The following is a 25,089-nucleotide window of genomic DNA, read 5'->3' as shown; positions in this document are numbered from 1 at the left end:
CGATCAAACCACCTCACACTGCATATTGTCCTCAAACATCTCATTTCCAGCACATCCACCCTCCTCCGCACAACTCTATCTATAGCCCACGCTTCACAACCATATAACATTGTTGGAACCACTATCCTTCAAACATACCCATTTTTGCTTTCTGAGACAATTTTCTTGCCGTCTACACATTTTTCAATGCTCCCAGAACTTTTGGCCTCCTCCCCCACCCTATGACTTGCTTCCATTTCCATGGTTCCATCCACTGCCAAATCCACTCCCAGATATCTAAAACACTTTACTTCCTCCAGTTTTTCTACATTCAAACTTACCTCCCAGCTGAATTGTCCCTCAACCCTACTGTACCTAATAACCTTGCTCTTATTCACATTTGCTCTCAGCTTTCTTCTGTCACACACTTTACCAAACTCAATCACCAGCTTCTGCAGTTTCTCACCCAAATCAGCCACCAGCACTGTATCATCAGCGAACAACAACTGACTCACTTCCCAAGCCCCCTCATCGACAACAGACTGCATACTTGTTCCTCTCTCCAAGACTTGCATTCACCTCCCTAACAACCCCATCCATAAACAAATTAAACAACCATGGAGACATCATGCACCATTGCCGCAGACCGACATTCGCTGAGAACCAATCACTTTCCTCTCTTCCTACTCGTACACATGCCTTACATCCTCGATAAAAACTTTTCACTGCTTCTAACAACATGCCTCCCACACCATATATTCTTAATACCTTCCACAGAGCATCTCTATCACTCTATCATATGCCTTCTCCAGATCCATAAATGCTACATACAATCCATTTGCTTTTCTAAGTATTTCTCACATACATTCTACAAAGCAAACACCTGATCCACACATCCTCTACCACTTCTGAAACCACACTGCTCTTCCCCAATCTAATGCTCTGTACATGCCTTCACCCTCTCAATCAATACCCTCCCATATAATTTCCCAGGAATACTCATCAAACTTATACCTCTGTAATTTGAGCACTCACTTTTATCCTCTTTGCCTTTGTACAGTGGCACTGTTCAAGCATTCCACCAATCCTCAGGCACATCACCATAAGTCATACATAAATTGAATAATCTTACCAACCAGTCAACAACACAGTCACCCCTTTTTTGATAAATTCCATTGCAATACCATCCAAACCTGCTGCCTTGCCGGCTTTCATCTTCTGCAAAACTTTTACTACCTCTTCTCTGGTTACCAAATCATTCTCCCTAACCCCCTCAGTTTGCACACCACCTCAACCAAAACACGCTATATCTGCCACTCTATCATTCAAACACATTCACTTGATTAGTAATTGATATAATATATTAGTAAAATTGATTGATAAGAGTAATATCTCTTTTTAAGCATTTTCAAAATGCTGGTTTTCCATAAACTAATTAATCAGTCTTGGAGGGAGTCTCATAGATATATGGTAATTGGATTAAGCACAAAATAAGAAAAATATATTGTGGCTAGAATTTATCCAGTCAGGATAGAAGGATCTTCTACAGGTTGTGCTCTGATTCACATTAGTTGGATTAGAATTGATACTAAAGATAAGAAATTTTTTTTCGTGGTGCATAAAACGCTAATCTTTGGAATTTTGAACAGTGAGTTGCAGGGAAGATTATAATGATAGCAACTGATAGAACTACGGCAATGACTCCTCCTATTTTGTTAGGAATAGATCACAAAATAGCGTAAGCAAATAAGAAATATCATTCAGGTTGAATGTGTGCTGGTGTGGATATTGGATGGGCTGGAATAAAATTGTTTGGATCTCTTAAGAGATAGGGGTCTAGTAGAGTAATTATCACTAAAAGTGTTAGAAAGATGATAAATCCAACTAAGTTTTTGAAAGAAAAATAAGGGTGAAAGGGAACTTTATCTGGTTGACTTGAGATGCTTAGTTGATTTCATGATCCTCTTTGATGCAAGAAAACAATGTGGTTACCGGATAATGCTGTAACTACAAATGGTAATAAAAATGGTTTAAAAAATCGTGTTAAAGTGGCATTTCGTACAGAGAATCCCCCTCAGATTCATTGTACTAAATCAGTACCAATATATGGAATAGCAGAAAATAGATTTGTAATTACAGTAGCTCCTCAGAAAGATTTGACCTCAGGGTAAGACATATCCTAAGAAAGCTGTTGCTATTGTTGCAATTAAAATAAAAACTCCAATTATCCACACTTCAATGAATAAGAGGGACCCATAGTAGATACTTCGTCCAATATGTATTATTTTATATTATTTTGCTTTGTCGCTGTCTCCCGCGTTAGCGAGGTAGCACAAGGAAACAGACGAAAGAATGGCCCAACCCACCCACATACACATGTATATACATACACATCCACACACACCACATATACATACCTATACATCTCGATGTATACATATATATACACACACAGACATATATATATATACCCATGTACATAGTTCATACTGTCTGCCTTTATTCATTCCCATTGCCACCCCGCCACACATGGAATAACAACACCCTCCCCTCTCATGTGTGCGAGGTAGCGCTAGGAAAAGACAACAAAGGCCCCATTCGTTCACACTCAGTCTCTAGCTGTCATGTGATAATGCACCGAAACCACAGCTCCCTTTCCACATCCAGGCCCCACTGAACTTTCCATGGTTTACCCCAGACGCTTCACGTGCCCTGGTTCAATCCATTGACAGCACGTCGACCCCGGTATACCACATCGATCCAATTCACTCTATTCCTTGCACGCCTTTCACCCTCCTGCATGTTCAGGCCCCGATCACTCAAAATCTTTTTCACTCCATCTTTCCACCTCCAATTTGGTCTCCCACTTCTTGTTCCCTCCACCTCTGACACATATATCCTCTTGGTCAATCTTTCCTCACTCATTCTCTTCGTATGACCAAACCATTTCAAAACTCTCTCTTCTGCTTTCTCAACCACACTCTTTTTATTACCACACATCTCTCTTACCCTATTATTACTTACTCAATCAAACCACTATGTAATCAAAACCAATATGTATATAAAGGCAAATAACTAAAAAGGAAGCGTGTATTGTATGAAGTAGTCATCCACACTCCACGTCACAACAAATATATGCTACACTGATAAAAGCTAAGCTAATATCTGCTATATAGTGTATAGCTTAAAAGATTCCTGTAAGAATTTGAACGGATAAACATAAGCCTAAAAGAGAACCGCAGTTTCAAAGTGTTGAAATGTTTCTTGGAATGGGCATAGCTACTATAGCTCCGTTTATGATTTTAAACAATGGATGTGTTTTTCAGATTGGTGTTGTCATTTATTATGATAGACATAAAGCCCCTAGGAATACTGATGTAACTTCGACTACTACAGTAAGTGTAAAAAGTAAATATAAAACTACTACAATAGTTATTTTTATGACTGGGAAGTCATAGGTGAGCAGTGTTAGTTCAGATGAATGATTTGAGGCACTTTTGGCAAATTGAAAGGAGTGTTGTATGGAGACTGGTTAGGATGAAAGTAGGATATCTATCAGGAAAAAAGTTCCTGATAGGATTAATGAAAAGAAAGTAATATGTCCACGGTAAAAGAATGATGTTTTAAAAGATTCATTTGAGGCCAGTAAAACTACATAGATAAAAAAAACTAGTATACCCCCCTAAGAAGACTAGAAACAAAATATAAGAAAAATCAAAACAATGAAGTTCTGTTGATAAGGAGATTAGAGATGTTTGAATAAGAAGAATAATTCCCGCTGCTGGTGGATGAACTAAATGAGTGTATAAAATCGATAAAAAAATGTGTATGAAAATGATATCAGGAAATAGTTTAAGATATTGATTTTGGGGGTTAAAGATAGGATTTATAGTCTTTTTCCTGAGTTATGAGAATTTCGGTATTCTTTTTTGGTTTACAAGACCAAAGTTTTCAAATAAACTGTCAAAACTAATGATAATTTTAAATTTTTTATTTTGATTGATACCTAGTGCTTTGTGGAATGTAAGTGTTTTGTTCAAAACGAAAGCATCTTTTAAATACTCTTTTGAGTTTGGAGTTTGTTGGGAGTGTTTTTTGTTTTAATGTGTGGTTTATCCTGCCATGGGGGTGAATCCTTTTTTTATTGTTTTTTTGGGATTGGTAGCATGTGAAGGGGCAATAGGATTGTCTATATTGGTTTCTGTAGTTTGTACCCATGGGAATGATTATTTTAATAGATTTAATTCTTTACAATGTTAAAACTTTTAATTGCCAGAACTATATCAATAATATTGGAATATGGGAAGTAGCTCAATTTCTTATTTATTTTATCTTTTTTCTTTTCTTTTTTAAATGCAGTCATTTTTTTTCTTTATGAACTTAGATATATGATGGGCATAGATTATTTAACGTTTGCTTTAATTTTATTGAGAATTTGTGTTGTTGGTCTAATAATTCGTTTTAGTCAGAAAGTGAAAAAAAAAAAAAAGATATTTTAGGTCGGTTTTCTTTTGTTTAATTTGTTTTTATTGATTTGTTTATTATTGACTTTTTCTGCTCTAAATTATTTATTTATTTTAGGTTTGACTTTGATTCTAATTTTAGGGTGGGTATATCAACCTGAACGGGTTCAGGCTTGATTATACATATTGTTTTATACCTTATTTGCTTCACTTCCTTTGTTAATTTGTATTTTTATGTTGTATAATGCTTGTAGATTTATGTGCTGAAAAAGGACTGATGATTGGGAATACCTGGTTTAAAAAGCGAGATATACATAAGTATACTTATGTAAGTAGGAGAGATGGCCAGAGAGCGTTATTGGACTACGTGTTAATTGACAGGCATGCGAAAGAGAGACTTTTGGATGTTAATGTGCTGAGAGGTGCAACTGGAGGGATGTCTGATCATTATCTTGTGGAGGCTAAGGTGAAGATTTGTATGGGTTTTCAGAAAAGAAGAGTGAATGTTGGGGTGAAGAGGGTGGTGAGAGTAAGTGAGCTTGAGAAGGAGACCTGTGTGAGGAAGTACCAGGAGAGACTGAGTACAGAATGGAAAAAGGTGAGAACAATGGAAGCAAGGGGAGTGGGGGAGGAATGGGATGTTTTTAGGGAATCAGTGATGGATTGTGCAAAAGATGCTTGTGGCATGAGAAGAGTGGGAGGTGGGTTGATTAGAAAGGGTAGTGAGTGGTGGGATGAAGAAGTAAGATTATTAGTGAAAGAGAAGAAAGAGGCATTCAGACGATTTTTGCAGGGAAAAAATGGAATTGAGTGGGAGATGTATAAAAGAAAGAGACAGGAGGTCAAGAGAAAGGTGCAAGAGGTGAAAAAAAGGGCAAATGAGAGTTGGGGTGAGAGAGTATCATTAAATTTTAGGGAGAATAAAAAGATGTTCTGGAAGGAGGTAAATAAAGTGCATAAGACAAGGGAGCAAATGGGAACTTCACTGAAGGGCGCAAATGGGGAGGTGATAACAAGTAGTGGTGATGTGAGAAGGAGATGGAGTGAGTATTTTGAAGGTTTGTTGAATGTGTTTGATGATAGAGTGGCAGATATAGGGTGTTTTGGTCGAGGTGGTGTGCAAAGTGAGAGGGTTAGGGAAAATGATTTGGTAAACAGAGAAGAGGTAGTGTAAGCTTTGCGGAAGATGAAAGCCGGCAAGGCAGCAGGTTTGGATGGTATTGCAGTGGAATTTATTAAAAAAGGGGGTGACTGTATTGTTGACTGGTTGGTAAGGTTATTTAATGTATGTATGACTCATGGTGAGGTGCCTGAGGATTGGCAGAATGCGTGCATAGTGCCATTGTACAAAGGCAAAGGGGATAAGAGTGAGTGCTCAAATTACAGAAGTATAAGTTTGTTGAGTATTCCTGGTAAATTATATGGGAGGGTATTGATTGAGAGGGTGAAGGCATGTACAGAGCATCAGATTGGGGAAGAGCAGTGTGGTTTCAGAAGTGGTAGAGGATGTGTGGATCAGGTGTTTGCTTTGAAGAATGTATGTGAGAAATACTTAGAGAAGCAAATGGATTTGTATGTAGCATTTATGGATCTGGAGAAGGCATATGATAGAGTTGATAGAGATGCTCTGTGGAAGGTATTAAGAATATATGGTGTGGGAGGAAAGTTGTTAGAAGCAGTGAAAAGTTTTTATCGAGGATGTAAGGCATGTGTACGTGTAGGAAGAGAGGAAAGTGATTGGTTCTCAGTGAATGTAGGTTTGCGGCAGGGGTGTGTGATGTCTCCATGGTTGTTTAATTTGTTTATGGATGGGGTTGTTAGGGAGGTAAATGCAAGAGTTTTGGAAAGAGGGGCAAGTATGAAGTCTGTTGGGGATGAGAGAGCTTGGGAAGTGAGTCAGTTGTTGTTCACTGATGACACAGCGCTGGTGGCTGATTCATGTGTGAAACTGCAGAAGCTGGTGACTGAGTTTGGTAAAGTGTGTGGAAGAAGAAAGTTAAGAGTAAATGTGAATAAGAGCAAGGTTATTAGGTACAGTAGGGTTGAGGGTCAAGTCAATTGGGAGGTGAGTTTGAATGGAGAAAAACTGGAGGAAGTGAAGTGTTTTAGATATCTGGGAGTGGATCTGGCAGCGAATGGAACCATGGAAGCGGAAGTGGATCATAGGGTGGGGGAGGGGGCGAAAATTCTGGGAGCCTTGAAGAATGTGTGGAAGTCGAGAACATTATCTCGGAAAGCAAAAATGGGTATGTTTGAAGGAATAGTGGTTCCAACAATGTTGTATGGTTGCGAGGCGTGGGCTATGGATAGAGTTGTGCGCAGGAGGATGGATGTGCTGGAAATGAGATGTTTGAGGACAATGTGTGGTGTGAGGTGGTTTGATCGAGTGAGTAACGTAAGGGTAAGAGAGATGTGTGGAAATAAAAAGAGCGTGGTTGAGAGAGCAGAAGAGGGTGTTTTGAAGTGGTTTGGGCACATGGAGAGAATGAGTGAGGAAAGATTGACCAAGAGGATATATGTGTCGGAGGTGGAGGGAACGAGGAGAAGAGGGAGACCAAATTGGAGGTGGAAAGATGGAGTGAAAAAGATTTTGAGTGATCGGGGCCTGAACATGCAGGAGGGTGAAAGGAGGGCAAGGAATAGAGTGAATTGGAGCGATGTGGTATACCGGGGTTGACGTGCTGTCAGTGGATTGAATCAAGGCATGTGAAGCGTCTGGGGTAAACCATGGAAAGCTGTGTAGGTATGTATATTTGCGTGTGTGGACGTATGTATATACATGTGTATGGGGGGGGGTTGGGCCATTTCTTTCGTCTGTTTCCTTGCGCTACCTCGCAAACGCGGGAGACAGCGACAAAGTATAATAATAAAAAAAAAAAATAAAATATATATATATATTGGAAAGGATCACAATTTTGCGCATGATCAAGATATTCCTATGAGTCCATGGGGAAAATGAAACACGAAAAGTTCCCAAGTGCACTTTCGTGTAATAATCACATCAGGGGACACACGAGAGAAATGTAACAGTCAGTTGATATACATCGAAGAGACAAAGCTAGGACGCCATTTGGTAAACATTTTCCCAATGGAATCATAGGAATATACATATATATATATATATATATATATATATATATATTTATAGGTAGAGGATGTGTGGATCAGGTGTTTGCTTTGAAGAATGTATGTGAGAAATACTTAGAAAAGCAAATGGATTTGTATGTAGCATTTATGGATCTGGAGAAGGCATATGATAGAGTTGATAGAGATGCTCTGTGGAAGGTATTAAGAATATATGGTGTGGGAGGAAAGTTGTTAGAAGCAGTGAAAAGTTTTTATCGAAGATGTAAGGCATGTGTACGTGTAGGAAGAGAGGAAAGTGATTGGTTCTCAGTGAATGTAGGTTTGCGGCAGGGGTGTGTGATGTCTCCATGGTTGTTTAATTTGTTTATGGATGGGGTTGTTAGGGAGGTAAATGCAAGAGTCGTGGAAAGAGGGGCAAGTATGAAGTCTGTTGGGGATGAGAGAGCTTGGGAAGTGAGTCAGTTGTTGTTCGCTGATGACACAGCGCTGGTGGCTGATTCATGTGAGAAACTGCAGAAGCTGGTGACTGAGTTTGGTAAAGTGTGTGGAAGAAGAAAGTTAAGAGTAAATGTGAATAAGAGCAAGGTTATTAGGTACAGTAGGGTTGAGGGTCAAGTCAATTGGGAGGTGAGTTTGAATGGAGAAAAACTGGAGGAAGTGAAGTGTTTTAGATATCTGGGAGTGGATCTGTCAGCGGATGGAACCATGGAAGCGGAAGTGGATCATAGGGTGGGGGAGGGGGCGAAAATTCTGGGAGCCTTGAAGAATGTTTGGAAGTCGAGAACATTATCTCGGAAAGCAAAAATGGGTATGTTTGAAGGAATAGTGGTTCCAACAATGTTGTATGGTTGCGAGGCATGGGCTATGGATAGAGTTGTGCGCAGGAGGATGGATGTGCTGGAAATGAGATGTTTGAGGACAATGTGTGGTGTGAGGTGGTTTGATCGAGTGAGTAACGTAAGGGTAAGAGAGATGTGTGGAAATAAAAAGAGCGTGGTTGAGAGAGCAGAAGAGGGTGTTTTGAAGTGGTTTGGGCACATGGAGAGGATGAGTGAGGAAAGATTGACCAAGAGGATATATGTGTCGGAGGTGGAGGGAACGATGAGAAGAGGGAGACCAAATTGGAGGTGGAAAGATGGAGTGAAAAAGATTTTGTGTGATCGGGGCCTGAACATGCTGGAGGGTGAAAGGAGGGCAAGGAATACAGTGAATTGGAGCGATGTGGTATACCGGGGCTGACGTGCTGTCAGTGGATTGAATCAAGGCATGTGAAGCGTCTGGGGTAAACCATGGAAAGCTGTGTAGGTATGTATATTTGCGTGTGTGGACGTATGTATATATATGTGTATGGGGGGGGTTGGGCCATTTCTTTCGTCTGTTTCCTTGCGCTACCTCGCAAACGCGGGAGACAGCGACAAAGTATAAAAAAAAAAAAGTGTGTGGAAGAAGAAAGTTAAGAGTAAATGTGAATAAGAGCAAGGTTATTAGGTACAGTAGGGTTGAGGGTCAAGTCAATTGGGAGGTGAGTTTGAATGGAGAAAAACTGGAGGAAGTGAAGTGTTTTAGATATCTGGGAGTGGATCTGGCAGCGGATGGAACCATGGAAGCGGAAGTGGATCATAGGGTGGGGGAGGGGGCGAAAATTCTGGGGGCCTTGAAGAATGTGTGGAAGTCGAGAACATTATCTCGGAAAGCAAAAATGGGTATGTTTGAAGGAATAGAGGTTCCAACAATGTTGTATGGTTGCGAGGCGTGGGCTATGGATAGAGTTGTGCGCAGGAGGATGGATGTGCTGGAAATGAGATGTTTGAGGACAATGTGTGGTGTGAGGTGGTTTGATCGAGTGAGTAACGTAAGGGTAAGAGAGATGTGTGGAAATAAAAAGAGCGTGGTTGAGAGAGCAGAAGAGGGTGTTTTGAAGTGGTTTGGGCACATGGAGAGGATGAGTGAGGAAAGATTGACCAAGAGGATATATGTGTCGGAGGTGGAGGGAGCAAGGAGAAGAGGGAGACCAAATTGGAGGTGGAAAGATGGAGTGAAAAAGATTTTGTGTGATCGGGGCCTGAACATGCAGGAGGGTGAAAGGAGGGCAAGGAATAGAGTGAATTGGAGCGATGTGGTATACCGGGGTTGACGTGCTGTCAGTGGATTGAATCAAGGCATGTGAAGCGTCTGGGGTAAACCATCGAAAGCTGTGTAGGTATGTATATTTGCGTGTGTGGACGTATGTATATACATGTGTATGGGGGGGTTGGGCCATTTCTTTCGTCTGTTTCCTTGCGCTACCTCGCAAACGCGGGAGACAGCGACAAAGTATAAAAAATATATATATATATATATATATATATATATATATATATATATATATATATATATACATATATATATATATATTATCCCTGTGGATAGGGGAGAAAGAATACTTCCTACGTATTCCCTGCGTGTCGTAGAAGGCGATTAAAACGGGAGGGAGCGGGTGGCTGGAAATCCTCCCCTCTCGTTTTTTTTTAATTTTCCAAAAGAAGGAACAGAGAAGGGGGCCAGGTGAGGATTTTCCCTCTAAGGCCCAGTCATCTGTTCTTAACGCTACCTCGCAAACGTGGGAAATGGCGAATAGTATGAAATAAATAAATATATATATATATATATATATATATATATATATATATATATATATATATATATATATATCTTCTTTCTTTTAAACTATTCGCCATTCCCCGCGTTAGCGAGGTAGCGTTAAGAACAGAGGACTGGGCCATTTTTGGAATATCCTCACCTGGCCCCCTCTGTTCCTTCTTTTGGAAAAAAAAAAAAAACACGAGATGGGAGGATTTCCAGCCCCCCGCTCCCTCCCCTTTTAGTCGCCTTCTACGACACGCAGGGAATACATGGGAAGTATTCTTAATCCCCTATCCCCAGGGATAATATATATATATATATATATATATATATATATATATATATATATATATATATATTTTTTTTTTTTTTCTTTCTTTCGTACTATTCGCCATTTCCCGCATTAGCGAGGTAGCGTTAAGAACAGATGACTGGGCCTTTGAGGAAATATCCTCACCTGGCCCCCTTCTCTGTTCCTTCTTTTGGAAAATTAAAAAAAAATGACGGGAGGATTTCCAGCCCCCCGCTCCCTTCCCTTTTAGTCGCCTTCTACGACACGCAGGGAATACGTGGGAAGTATTCTTTCTCCCCTATCCCCAGGGATAATATATATATATATATATATATATATATATATATATATATATATATATATATATATATATATATATATATATATTCATTTTTATTATTTTGCTTTGTCACTGTCTCCCGCGTTTGCGAGGTAACGCAAGGAAACAGACGAAAGAAATGGCCCAACCCACCCACATACACAATGTATATACATACACGTCCACACACGTAAATATGCATACCCATACATCTCAATGTAGACATATATATACACACACAGACACATACATATATACACATGCACACAATTCACACTATCTGCCTTTATTCATTCCCATCGCCACCTCGCCACACATGGAATAACATCCCCCTCCCCCCTCATGTGTGCGAGGTAGCGCTAGAAAAGACAACAAAGGCCCCATTCGTTCACACTCAGTCTCTAGCTGTCATGCAATAATGCCCGAAACCACATCTCCCTTTCTACATCCACGCCCCACAGAACTTTCCATGGTTTACCCTGATTTAATCCACTGACAGCACGTCGACCCCGGTATACCACATCGATCCAATTCACTCTATTCCTTGCCTGCCTTTCACCCTCCTGCATGCTCAGGCCCCGATCACTCAAAATCTTTTTCACTCCATCTTTCCACCTCCAATTTGGTCTCCCACTTCTCCTCGTTCCCTCCACCTCTGACACATATATCCTCTTGGTCAATCTTTCCTCACTCATTCTCTCATGTGCCCAAACCATTTTAAAACCCTCTTTTGCTCTCTTAACGACGAATTTTTTATTTCCACACATTTCTCTTACCCTTACATTACTTACTCGATCAAACCACCTCACACCACAAATTGTCCTCAACCATCTCATTTCCAGCACATCCACCCTCCTTCGCACAATCTATCCATAGCCCACGCCTCGCAACTATACAACACTGTTGGAACCACTATTCCTTCAAACATACCCATTTTTGCTTTCCGAGATAATGTTCTCGACTTCCACACATTCTTCAAGGCTCCCAGGAATTTCGCCCCCTCCCCAACCCTATGATTCACTTCCTCTTCCATGGTTCCATTCGCTGCCAGATCCACTCCCAGATATCTAAAACACTTTACTTCCTCCAGTTTTTCTCCATTCAAACTTACCTCCCAATTGACTTGACCCTTAACCCTACAGTACCTAATAACTTTGCTCTTATTCACATTTACTCTTAACTTTCTTCTTTCACACACTTTACCAAACTCAGTCACCAGCTTCTGCAGTTTCTCACATGAATCAGCCACCAGCGCTGTATCATCAGCGAACAACTGACTCACTTCCCAAGCTCTCTCATCCCCACAGACTTCATACTTGCCCCTCTTTCCAAAACTCTTGCATTTACCTCCCTAACAACCCCATCCATAAACAAATTAAACAACCATGGAGATATCACACACCCCTGCCGCAAACCTACATTCACTGAGAACGAATCACTTTCCTCTCTTCCTACACATGCACATGCCTTACATCCTCGATAAAAACTTTTCACTGCTTCTAACAACTTGCCTCCCACACCATATATATATATATATATATATATATATATATATATATATATATATATATGGAGGGTGGACGTGCTGGAAATGAGATGTTTGAGGACAATGTGTGGTGTGAGGTGGTTTGATCGAGTAAGTAATGTAAGGGTATGAGAGATGTGTGGAAATAAAAAGAGCTTGGTTGAGAGAGTAGAAGAGGGTGTTTTGAAATGGTTTGGGCACATGGAGAGAATGAGTGAGGAAAGATTAACCAAGAGGATATATGTGTCGGAGGTGGAGGGAACGAGAAGTGGGAGACCAAATTGGAGGTGGAAAGATGGAGTGAAAAAGATTTTGAGTGATCGCGGCCTGAACATGCAGGAGGGTGAAAGGCGGGCAAGGAATAGAGTGAATTGGATCGATGTGGTATTCCAGGGTTGACGTGCTGTCAGTGGATTGAATCAGCGCATGTGAAGCATCTGGGGTAAACCATGGAAAGTTGTGCGGGGCCTGGATGTGGAAAGGGAGCTGTGGGTTCGGGCATTATTGCATGACAGCTAGAGACTGAGTGTGAACGAATGGGGCCTTTGTTGTCTTTTCCTAGTGCTACCTCGCACACATGAGGGGGGAGGGGGATGGTATTCCATGTGCGGCGAGGTGGCAATGGGAATGAATAAAGGCAGACAGTGTGAATTGTGTGCATGGGTGTATATGTATGTGTCTGTGTGTGTATATATACGTGTACATTGAGATGTATAGGTATGTATATTTGCGTGTGTGGACGTGTATGTATATACATGTGTATGGGGGTGGGTTGGGCCATTTCTTTCGTCTGTTTCCTTGCGCTACCTCACAAACGTGGGAGACAGCAACAAAGCAAAATAAATATAAATATAAATATATATAGATGGAAGATCCTTTGTGTGAAAGAGAGACTTTTGGAAGTTAATGTGCTGAGAAGGGCAACTGGATGGACTTCTGATCATTATCTTGTGGAGACGAAGGTGAAGATATGTAGAGGTTTTCAGAAAAGAAGAGAGAATGTTGGGGTGAAAAGAGTGGTGAGAGTAAGTGAGCATGGAAAGGAGACTTCTATGAGGAAGTACCAGAATATGTATGTATATATATATTTTTTTTTTTTTTTTTTTGCCGCTGTCTCCCGCGTTTGCGAGGTAGCGCAAGGAAACAGACGAAAGAAATGGCCCAACCCACCCCCATACACATGCCTTGATTCAATCCACTGACAGCACGTCAACCCCGGTATACCACATCTCTCCAATTCACTCTATTCTTTGCCCTCCTTTCACCCTCCTGCATGTTCAGGCCCCGATCACTCAAAATCTTTTTCACTCCATCTTTCCACCTCCAATTTGGTCTCCCTCTTCTCCTCGTTTCCTCCACCTCCGACACATATATCCTCTAGGTCAATCTTTCCTCACTCATTCTCTCCATGTGACCAAACCATTTCAAAACACCCTCTTCTGCTCTCTCAACCACGCTCTTTTTATTTCCACACATCTCTCTTACCCTTACGTTACTTACTCGATCAAACCACCTCACCCCACACATTGTCCTCAAACATCTCATTTCCAGCACATCCATCCTCCTGCGCACAACTCTATCCATAGTCCACGCCTCGCAACCATACAACATTGTTGGAACCACTATTCCTTCAAACATACCCATTTTTGCTTTCCGAGATAATGTTCTCGACTTACACACATTCTTCAAGGCTCCCAGAATTTTCGCCCCCTCCCCCACCCTATGATCCACTTCCGCTTCCATGGTTCCATCCGCTGCCAGATCCACTCCCAGATATCTAAAACACTTCACTTCCTCCAGTTTTTCTCCATTCAAACTCACCTCCCAATTGAATTGACCCTCAACCCTACTGTACCTAATAACCTTGCTCTTATTCACATTTACTCTTAACTTTCTTCTTTCACACACTTTACCAAACTCAGTCACCAGCTCCTGCAGTTTCTCACATGAATCAGCCACCAGCGCTGTATCATCAGCGAACAACAACTGACTCACTTCCCAAGCTCTCTAATCCCCAACAGACTTCATACTTGCCCCTCTTTCCAAAACTCTTGCATTAACCTCCGTAACAACCCCATCCATAAACAAATTAAACAACCATGGAGACATCACACACCCCTGCCGCAAACCTACATTCACTGAGAACCAATCACTTTCCTCTCTTCCTACACGTACACATGCCTTACATCCTCGATAAAAACTTTTCACTGCTTCTAACAACTTGCCTCCCACACCATATATTCTTAATACCTTCCACAGAGCATCTCTATCAACTCTATCATATGCCTTCTCCAGATCCATAAATGCTACATACAAATCCATTTGCTTTTCTAAGTATTTCTCACATACATTCTTCAAAGCAAACACCTGATCCACACACATATATATATATATATATATATATATATATATATATATATATATATATATATATATATATATATATATATATATATATATATATTCTTTCTTTCAAACTATTTGCCATTTCCCGCATTAGCGAGGTAGCGTTAAGAACAGAGGACTGGGCCTTTGAGGGAATACCCTCACCTGGCCCAATTCTCTGTTCCTTCTTTTGGAAAATTAAAAAAAAACGAGAGGGGAGGATTTCCAGCCCCCCGCTCCCTCCCCTTTTAGTCGCCTTCTACGACACGCAGGGAATACGTGGGAAGTATTCTTTCTCCCCTATCCCCAGGGAAATATATATATATATATATATATATATATATATATATATATATATATATATATATATATATATGAGAGGCAAGTGTTTTGGGAGCAGCTGAGTGTGTTAGTGGTTTTGATGCACAAGACCGGGTTATAGTGATGGGTGATTTGAATGCAAAGGTGAGTAATGTGGCAGTTGAGGGCATAATTGGTATACATGGAGTGTTCAGTGCTGTAAATGGAAATGGTGTAGATTTATGTGCTGAAAAAGGACTGGTGATTGGGAATACCTGGTTTAAAAAGCGAGATATACATAAGTATACGTATGTAAGTAGGAGAGATGGCCAGAGAGCGTTATTAGATTACGTGTTATTTGATAGACGCACGAAAGAGAGACTTTTGGATGTTAATGTGCTGAGAGGTGCAACTGGAGGGATGTCTCATCATTATCTTGTGGAAGCAAAGGTGAAGATTTGTGGTGGTTTTCAGAAAAGAAGAGAGAATGTTGGGGTGAAGAGAGTGGTGAGAGTAAGTGAGCTTGGGAAGGAGACTTGTGTGAGGAAGTACCAGGAGAGACTGAGTACAGAATGGAAAAAGGTGAGAACAAAGGAGGTAAGGGGAGTGGGGGAGGAATGGGATGTATTTAGGGAAGCAGTGATGGCTTGCGCAAAAGATGCTTGTGGCATGAGAAGCGTGGGAGGTGGGTTGATTAGAAAAGGTAGTGAGTGGTGGGATGAAGAAGTAAGATTATTAGTGAAAGAGAACACAGAGGCATTTCAACGATTTTTGCAAGGAAGAAATGCAAATGAGTGGGAGAGGTATAAAAGAAAGAGGCAGGAGGTCAAGAGAAAGGTGCAATAGGTGAAAAAGAGGGCAAATGAGAGTTGGTGTGAGAGAGTATCATTAAATTTTAGGGAGAATAAAAAGATGTTTTGGAAGGAGGTAAATAAAGTGCGTAAGACAAGGGAGCAAATGGGAACTTCAGTGAAGGGGGCTAATGGGGAGGTGATAACAAGTAGTGGTGATGTGAGAAGGAGATGGAGTGAGTATTTTGAAGGTTTGTTGAATGTGTTTGATGATAGAGTGGCAGATGTGGGGTGTCTTGGTCGAGGTGGTGTGCAAAGTGAGAGGGTTAGGGAAAATGATTTGGTAAATAGAGAAGAGGTAGTAAAACCTTTGCGGAAGATGAAAGCCGGCAAAGAAGCAGGTGTGGATGGCATTGCAGTGGAATTTATTAAAAAAGGGGGTGACTGTATTGTTGACTGGTTATTAAGGTTATTCAATGTATGTATGATTCATGTTGAGGTGCCTGAGGATTGGCGGAATGCTTGAATAGTGCCATTGTACAAAGGCAAAGGGGATAAGAGTGAGTGCTCAAATTACAGAGGTATAAGTTTGTTGAGTATTCTTGGTAAATTATATGGCAGGGTATTGATTGAGAGGGTGAAGGCATGTACAGAGCATCAGATTGGGGAAGAGCAGTGTGGTTTCAGAAGTGGTAGAGGATGTGTGGATCAGGTGTTTGCTTTGAAGAATGTATGCGAGAAATACTTAGAAAAACAAATGGATTTGTATGTAGCATTAATGGATCTGGAGAAGGCATATGATAGAGTTGATAGAGATGCTCTGTGGAAGGTATTAAGAATATATGGTGTGGGAGGCAAGTTGTTAGAAGCAGTGAAAAGTTTTCATCGAGGATGTAAGGCATGTGTACGTGTAGGAAGAGAGGAAAGTGATTGGTTCTCAGTGAATGTAGGTTTGCGGCAGGGGTGTATGATGTCTCCATGGTTGTTTAATTTGTTTATGGATGGGGTTGTTGGGCAGGTGAATGCAAGAGTTTTGGAAAGAGGGGCAAGTATGCAGTCTGTTGTGGATGAGAGATCTTGGGAAGTGAGTCAGTTGTTGTTCGCTGATGATACAGCGCTGGCGGCTGATTCATGTAAGAAACTGCAGAAGCTGGTGACTGAGTTTAGTAAAGTGTGTGAAAGAAGAAAGTTAAGAGTAAATGTGAATAAGAGCAAGGTTATTAGGTACAGTAGGGTTGAGGGTCAAGTCAATTGGGAGGTAAGTTTGAATGGAGAAAAGCTGGAGGAAGTAAAGTGTTTTAGATATCTGGGAGTGGATCTGGCAGCGGATGGAACCATGGTAGCGGAAGTGAATCATAGGGTGGAGGAGGGGCGAAAATTCTGGGAGCCTTGAAGAATGTTTGGAAGTCGAGAACATTATCTCTGAAAGCAAAAATGGGTATGTTTGAAATAATAGTGGTTCCAACAATGTTGTATGGTTGCGAGGAGTGGGCTATGGATAGAGTTGTGCGCAGGAGGGTGGATGTGCTGGAAATGAGATGTTTGAGGACAATATGTGGTGTGAGGTGGTTTGATCGAGTAAGTAACGTAAGGGTAAGAGAGATATGTGGAAATAAAAAGAGCGTGGTTGAGAGAGCAGAAGAGGGTGTTTTGAAATGGTTTGGGCACATGGAGAGAATGAGTGAGGAAAGATTGACCAAGAGGATATATGTGTCGGAGGTGGAGGGAACGAGGAGAAGAGGGAGACCAAATTGGAGGTGGAAAGATGGAGTGAAAAAGATTTTGTGTGATCGGGGCCTGAACATGCAGGAGGGTGAAAGGAGGGCAAGGAATAGAGTGAATTGGAGCGATGTGGTATACCGGGGTTGACGTGCTGTCAGTGGATTGAATCAAGGCATGTGAAGAGTCTGGGGTAAACCATGGAAAGCTGTGTAGGTATGTATATTTGCGTGTGTGGATGTATGTATACACATGTGTATGGGGGTGGGTTGGGCCATTTCTTTCATCTGTTTCCTTGCGCTACCTCGCAAACGCGGGAGACAGCGACAAAATATATATATATATATATATATATATATATATATATATATATATATATATATATATATATATATATATATATATATCCTCAGGCACCTCACCGTGAGTCATACATACATTAAATAACCTTACCAACCAGTCAACAATACAGTCACCCCCTTTTTTAATAAATTCCACTGCAATACCATCCAAACCTGCTGCCTTGCCGGCTTTCATCTTCCGCAAAGCTTTTACTACCTCTTCTCTGTTTACCAAATCATTTTCCCTAACCCTCTCACTTTGCACACCACCTCGACCAAAACACCCTATATCTGCCACTCTATCATCAAACACATTCAACAAACCTTCAAAATACTCACTCCATCTCCTACTCACATCACCACTACTTGTTATCTCCTCCCCATTTGCGCCCTTCACTGAAGTTCCCATTTGCTCCCTTGTCTTACGCACCTTATTTACCTCCTTCCAGAACATCTTTTTATTCTCCCTAAAATTTAATGATACTCTCTCACCCCAACTCTCATTTGCCCTTTTTTTCACCTCTTGCATATATTATATATTATACTTGATTGCCGTTTCCCCCTTCAGCGAGGCAGCGCCAGGATAGGGACGAAGAATGGCACATACACGCACATATACATATGAACATATACATACGGATACATACACATACACAGACATATATATTCGCATGTACATATTCATACTCGCTTGCCTTCATCAATTTCTGGCGCCACCCCTCCCCGCAGGAAATAGCATCGCTACCCGCTGCTTCAGCGAGGTAGCGCCAGGAAAAAAGACAAAAAAGACCATATTCGTTCACGCTAGTCCCTACCTGCCATGTGTAATGCACCGAAACCACAGCTCCCTATACACATCCAGGGCCCACAGACCTTTCCATGGTTTACCCTAGACGCTTCACATGCCCTGGTTCAATCCATTGACCCTACGATGACCCCGTTATACCACATCGTTCTAATTCACTCTATTCTTTGCGCGCCTATCACCTTCCTGTATGTTCAGGCCCCGATCGCTCAAAATTTTTTTCCACCTTTCCACCTCCAATTTGGTCTCCCGGTTCTCCTTGTTGCCTCCACCTGTGACACACATATCCTCTTTGTCAACCTCTTGTCACTCATTCTCTCCATATGTCCAAACTGTTTCAACACACCCTCTTCTACTCTCTCAACCACACACTTTTTATTTTCACCCACCTCTCTTACCCTTTCATTACTTACACGATCAAACCACCTCACACCACATATTGTCCTCAATTCCAACATATCCACCCTCTTCCGTACAACCCTATGTATAGCCCATGCCTATTGTTCCTTCAGGCATACCCAATTTTGCTCTCCGATATAACTTTCTCTCCTGCCACAGATTCTTCATCGCCCCCAGAACCTTCTCCCCCTTCCCCACCCTGTGACTCATTTCCGTGGTTCCATACGCTGCGAAGTCCACTCTCAGATATGTAAAACACTTCATTTCATCCAGTTTTTCTCCATTCAAACTTACATCCCAATAACCTTGTCCCTCATCCCTACTGAACCAAATAACCTTGCTCTCAACTCTTTCCTTTCACACACTTTTCCAAACTTAGTCACCAACTTCTGCAGTTTCTCACTCGAATCAGCCATCAGTGCTTCATCATCGGTGAAAAACGAGTAAATCACTTCCCAGTCCCTATCATCCCCAACAGACTGCATACTCACCCGTCTCCAAAACTCTTGCATTAACCTCCATAACCACCCCATCCATACATAGATTAAACAACTATAGCGACGTCACACACCCCTGCCGCATACCGACCTTCACTGGGAACCAATCATTCTCCTCACTTACTTCTTGCATCCCTGGTAAAAACTTTTCACTGCCCCCCAGCGGCTTTCCTCCCACACCATACACTCTCAAGTACACCCACAAAGCATCTCCATGAACCTCATCATATTCCTTCTCCAGATCCATAATACCACGTACAAATCCATCCGCTCCTGTAAGCACCTCTCACACACACACACACACACACATTCAGGGCAAACACCCGATCCACACAAACTCTGCCACTTCTGAAACCGCCCTGCTCCTCCCCAATCTGGTGCTCTGTACATGCCCTGACCTTCTCAATCAATACTCTCCCATACAACTTCCCAGGTATACTCAACAAACCCATTCCTGTGTAGTCCGAACACTCACCTTTATCCCATTTGCCTTTGTACAATGGCACTACGCATGCATTCTGCCATGATCCATACATTCATTGAATATACTTACCAACCAGTCAAGAGCACAGTCACTCCCTTTCTTAATAAATTCTACTACCATACCATTCACACCCGCCGCCTTGACAGGTTTCATCTTCCGCAAAGCTTTCATTACTACTTCTCTCTTAAGCAAACCATTCTCCCTGACCCCTCTCACTTCGCGTACCACCCCGATCAAAACACCCTACATCTGCCACTCTCATCAAACACATTCAACAAACCTTCAAAATACTCACTCCACCTCCTTCTCACTTCATCACTACGTGTTATTAATTCCCCCTTGCCCCCTTCACCGATTTTTCCATTTGTTCTCTTGTCTTCCGCACATTATTTCCCTCCTTCCAAAACATCTTTTTATTCTCCCTAAAGTTTAATGGTACTCCATTACCCCATCTCTCATTTGCCCTCTTTTTTAGCCCATACACCTTTCTTTTATACATCACCCTGTCATTTGCACTCCTTTGTAATTGTCGTCCAAACGCCTCTCTCTTCTCTTTCACTCACAACTTTACTTCTTTATCCCACCACTCACTACCCTTTCTAATCTGTCCACCTCCCACCTTTCTCATGTCGTATGCATCTTTTGCTCATACCATTACTGCTTCCCTAAATACATCCCGTTCCTCACCCACTCCTCTCACGTCATTTGCTCTCATCTTTTGCCATTCTACACTCAATTTCTCCTGGTACTTTCTTACATATGTCTCCTCTCCAAGCTGTCTTACGCTCACCTCTCTCTTCTCCCCGACATTCTCTCTTCTTTTTTGAAAACTTCTACAAATCTTCATCTTCGCCTCCACAAGATAGTGTTCAGACATCCCTCCAGTTGCCTCTCTCAACACATTAACATCCAAAAGTCTCTCTTTTACTCGCCTGTTAATTAACACGTAATCTAATAATGCCCTTTGACCATCTCTCCTACCCACATACGTATACCTATATGTGGCCTCCTTTTTAAACCATGTATTCCCAATCACCAGTCCTTTTTCAGCACACAAATCCACAAGCTCTTCACCATTTCCATTCACAACACTGAATACCCCACGTAAACCAATTATACCCTTAACTGCCATACTCAACGCATTTAATTCACCCATCACTAATACCTGGTCTCGTGCATCAAAGCTGCTAGCACACTCACTCAGCTGCTCCCAAAATACTTGCCTCTTATGATCTTTCTTCTCATGACCAGGTGCATAAGCACCAATAATCACCCATCTCTCTCCATTCACTTTCAGTTTTACCCACATTAATCTAGAATTTACTTCCTTACACTGTCACACACTTCTTTCTTAGCTCTTGTCCTCTCACCAACCCCTGACTTTACTCCCAGAACTTCCAAACCACTCTTCCCTTTACCCTTGAGCTTCGTTTCACTCAGAACCAAAACATCCAGGTTTCTTTCCTTAAACATACCACATATCTCTCCTCATCTTGTTACATCCACACACATTCAGACACCCCCATCTGAGCCTTCGAGGAGGATGAGTATTCCCCGCTTGACTTCTGTTTCCCCTTTTAGAAATTGAAACACACACACACACACACACACACACACACACACACACACACACACACACACACACATACACACACGCACACTAAGTTATGCCAGGTGCCCATGTTATTGACTAATCCCTTTGGTACGAGGAACAGCTAGATGGACAGTGAACCGGCTGCTGCGACCAGGATTCGAATCTATGCGGGTTTGATCCCAAGTAGGCCATCCGTAGGTGACGTTCAGTAGAATTAACCGCTTCACTACGAAGATCCTTGAAGCGATACAAGGAGAGTTTAAATGTAGGATGGCAGAAGCTGAGAGTAAACGAACCTTGAAGAGTGGGTAACGAATGCTAGGTATTTAGGGAAGAAGTGCCAGCATGTCCGAGAGACATGCTGTGTATTGAGATGGAAAATGTGGGAGGTAAGCAGGTGAGAAAGGTTAGGGAGTGTTGGCATGAACTGAGTTGCTAGAGAAAGAGGAAAAAGAGGCGTATTGGTAGTATATATAGGCAAGGAATGCAAGTGATTGGGAGTTGTATAAGAGGAGGTGGTAGGACATTAGGAAGGTGCAGAGGCTGAAAAAGAGGGTAAATGAGGATTGGGATGAGCGAATATCGGTTTCAGAAAGAAAAAGAAACAGTTGGAAGGAGGGTAATAGTGTGGGAAAAGTAAGAGAAGAAATAAGAACATCGGTGAAAGGGGCAAACAGGGAAGTAGTGACAGAAAGGAATAAGGTGAGGGAGGTGCAATGAGTCCTTTGAAGGACTATTGAATGTTTTTGTATATAGGCTGGCAGATGTAGAGTGTTTTGGTCGGATAGGTATGCAAAGTAAGAAAGTTATGGAAAGAGATTTGGTGGAAATAGGTGAAAGCCTAGCATGAAATGATGTGTGACAAGGCGACTGGAGTGGATGGTATTGCAGTTAAAACAGATTGGAAAGAGGAGTGACTGCTGGAGACGCTGAAAAGGAGGGAGGGAGGAGCGGGATGAATGGTGGTGTTTAAGTTTTCGGGTTGATGATGGTGAGAACGGGTTAGCATAATTTAAAGAATAATTTCATATCCTATGTTGGTCTGCACGGTCTTAGGTATGCCGTTTGGAAGTTTGAAATGCACTCAGAAGTTTGGGGAGGAAGGGTTAAGGAACGTCAGGTAGACGGGGAAGGTGGGTAGGAGACGTTGTCTAGATGTCACGAGACCCAACTTTTTGCCGGTAAATGTTGCACGTTCCTATTTGACACAGTTGCTGTGTTTATCTTGCACAATATGGTATAAAGAATCCTGCATGTACATCCAGAGTAGATGCTTGCTGATAAAGTGCCATTTAACATAATTATTGATGATTGACAGCTGATGCACGACAACAGCAGATCTTAGCAACACCACGAAATGGGTGTTGTTCACATGCCTCATCGTTACCAATTGTACGACACATGCTATCAGACCTATCTGTAAGAACACTTTTACTTTTATCACTGGCCATCAATTTGGCAGCTCACATCTTTTTACTATATTCCAGCTACCCTTACTCCTCAACCATGCAGTGATACTGGCTCATTTGACATAAACATACTAGGTACATGCTCGCGAACTCCAGTGGCCCAGTGTCCGCAATAGTGCCATTCTGTAAAGGCAAGGGGGACATAGATGAGTGTTTAACAACTTGTATACCTTTGCCCACAGTGTCAAGCGCCCGTCACCAAAAAGTACTTCATCAGATGTTCCAACTGCGCTCAGTTATATCACCTCCACTGCACATCTCTGTCATCCATAAAAGACTACTCCGAGCATTGGAAATGCAGCATCTACTATAACTAAATCTCAAAACCTCCTCACAAACCCACCCACCCTCTGTACAAGCATCCACCAAGCAATAGCACAGCGCTCTGCCACTCATCACAAACAAACGCCATAACTCCACAGAACTCTTGGCATCAGTAAATAGCACTCACAAACAATGAACTATCTATAGGACAACGTCTACACAGTCCTCAGCCGAGAAACTAGCCACATCCAGATCCAGCCTTCCAACTTTTTATAGTTATAGAGGAAGAACCTTAACACTTCCTTCAAACCATGCCATTCTATAAGACCACTGACACCAGAAAAAGTGTTCACAGGCATTGAAAAAATCTATACAGTCCATAACATGGAAACTTTACATTGCTGACTGCAGCATAATGAACACCTACATACTACATACCTTCCCTCTGCACAAGCCGCTCCAGATATCCTCCCCATAAACCTGACCAGCGTACCTAACACTTATCTCTGTGGGAATTTCAGTGCTCGTCATTACACTTGGGTCAGCACTCATACCCAAGATCTTTGAGGTGAACTTCTTATAAACCAACTGCAGTCCTTCAGTTTCCTCAACATGTGCAACCAACCAACAAGGCTGCCACCCACCTAAGATCCCCGTGGTTCATTATTCTTAAACCAAGTGCAACTTTTCTGTATCAGCCATGCCAACTTCACTACACTTCACGTTCTGCAAACCAGTACTAAGCAGAAGAATGATTTGGAGCATGTTACACAAAGGGTCCTCTGACCACCTCCACATTCTGACAACACTCCATTTGGCCCATCCAACCCAGGAAATTACCAAAAACATTTTCACTAACTTTAAGAAAGTAGACCTGATTATTATTGATTTCCCGTCCCTAGATTATGAAATATCACACTTTATTTAAAGCAAGTTAGCAAGAAGTGCATACCATAAAGACAAAGAATGAGATACAACTTAAACTTCTTCCCGCAAGTTACACGAAGAAACCAACTCAAACAAAACCACTCCACCAACTGAAATCAGGGAACAAATCCAAAAACTAGGTAACTATCATACTTACTCAAAAGCGGACTAGAAACTGACACTCCTTTCTCAACACGGTTAACATTCAACCCACGACAATCAACTACTTAGGTGCACGTTCAAGAACACCTACAGTTACCTGACAAATGTAGCCCCGACTCATGAAATAGCACACAAACTTACTCATGCGACACTTCTTAAGAAGAAGACGAAAAAAAACCACAAACCGTCGTCACCTCTAAAAGTGTATGTCTTAAGAAACTGCATAACATTCGGGAGCAACTGGCCACACCCTTGATACAAGTGATACAACTTGAAGGTTGTGACAACAAATCATACTCGCATAACACTTTGGCCCAGTTGCAATCCAAGCACTTAACAGATGCCTTTAACTACACAAAAGAATCCTTACATATGAAAACACCAACATAATTCCCATCCATACCCTCCAAACCACCAAACTCCCGATCCCCTTACTGATGTATATCACTGCTGTCTCCTGTATCCAACTTTTGTGAGAAGTTGATCCAACAACAGAATAAAACAAAATATCTCGCTTTCACTCAAACAACATGGTTTCACCCCTAACCCGTGCACAGTTATGCTACATAATGAACACACATTCTTGAAGACTTAATCAGCCACAGTCCTCCTACACAGTACCAGTGACAGTAGATATAAACCTTCTGCACTGATTCCTGAGACAT

The 25,089-nt window shown here is 41.7% G+C and overlaps 1 protein-coding gene and 1 pseudogene across 1 annotated transcript in view; one reads left to right on the top strand and one right to left on the bottom strand.

Annotated features, from left to right (window-relative positions):
* LOC139751788 (uncharacterized) overlaps positions 1-25,089 on the top strand; it is a 126,046-nt gene that overhangs the window by 49,788 nt on the left and 51,169 nt on the right. The window lies entirely within an intron of this gene.
* Positions 648-25,089, bottom strand: LOC139751782 (cytochrome b-like; annotated as a pseudogene).

Source organism: Panulirus ornatus, chromosome 12, assembly GCF_036320965.1.
Source record: "Panulirus ornatus isolate Po-2019 chromosome 12, ASM3632096v1, whole genome shotgun sequence".
Classification (NCBI taxonomy): domain Eukaryota; kingdom Metazoa; phylum Arthropoda; class Malacostraca; order Decapoda; family Palinuridae; genus Panulirus; species Panulirus ornatus.
This window is presented reverse-complemented; position numbering and strand designations above follow the sequence as displayed.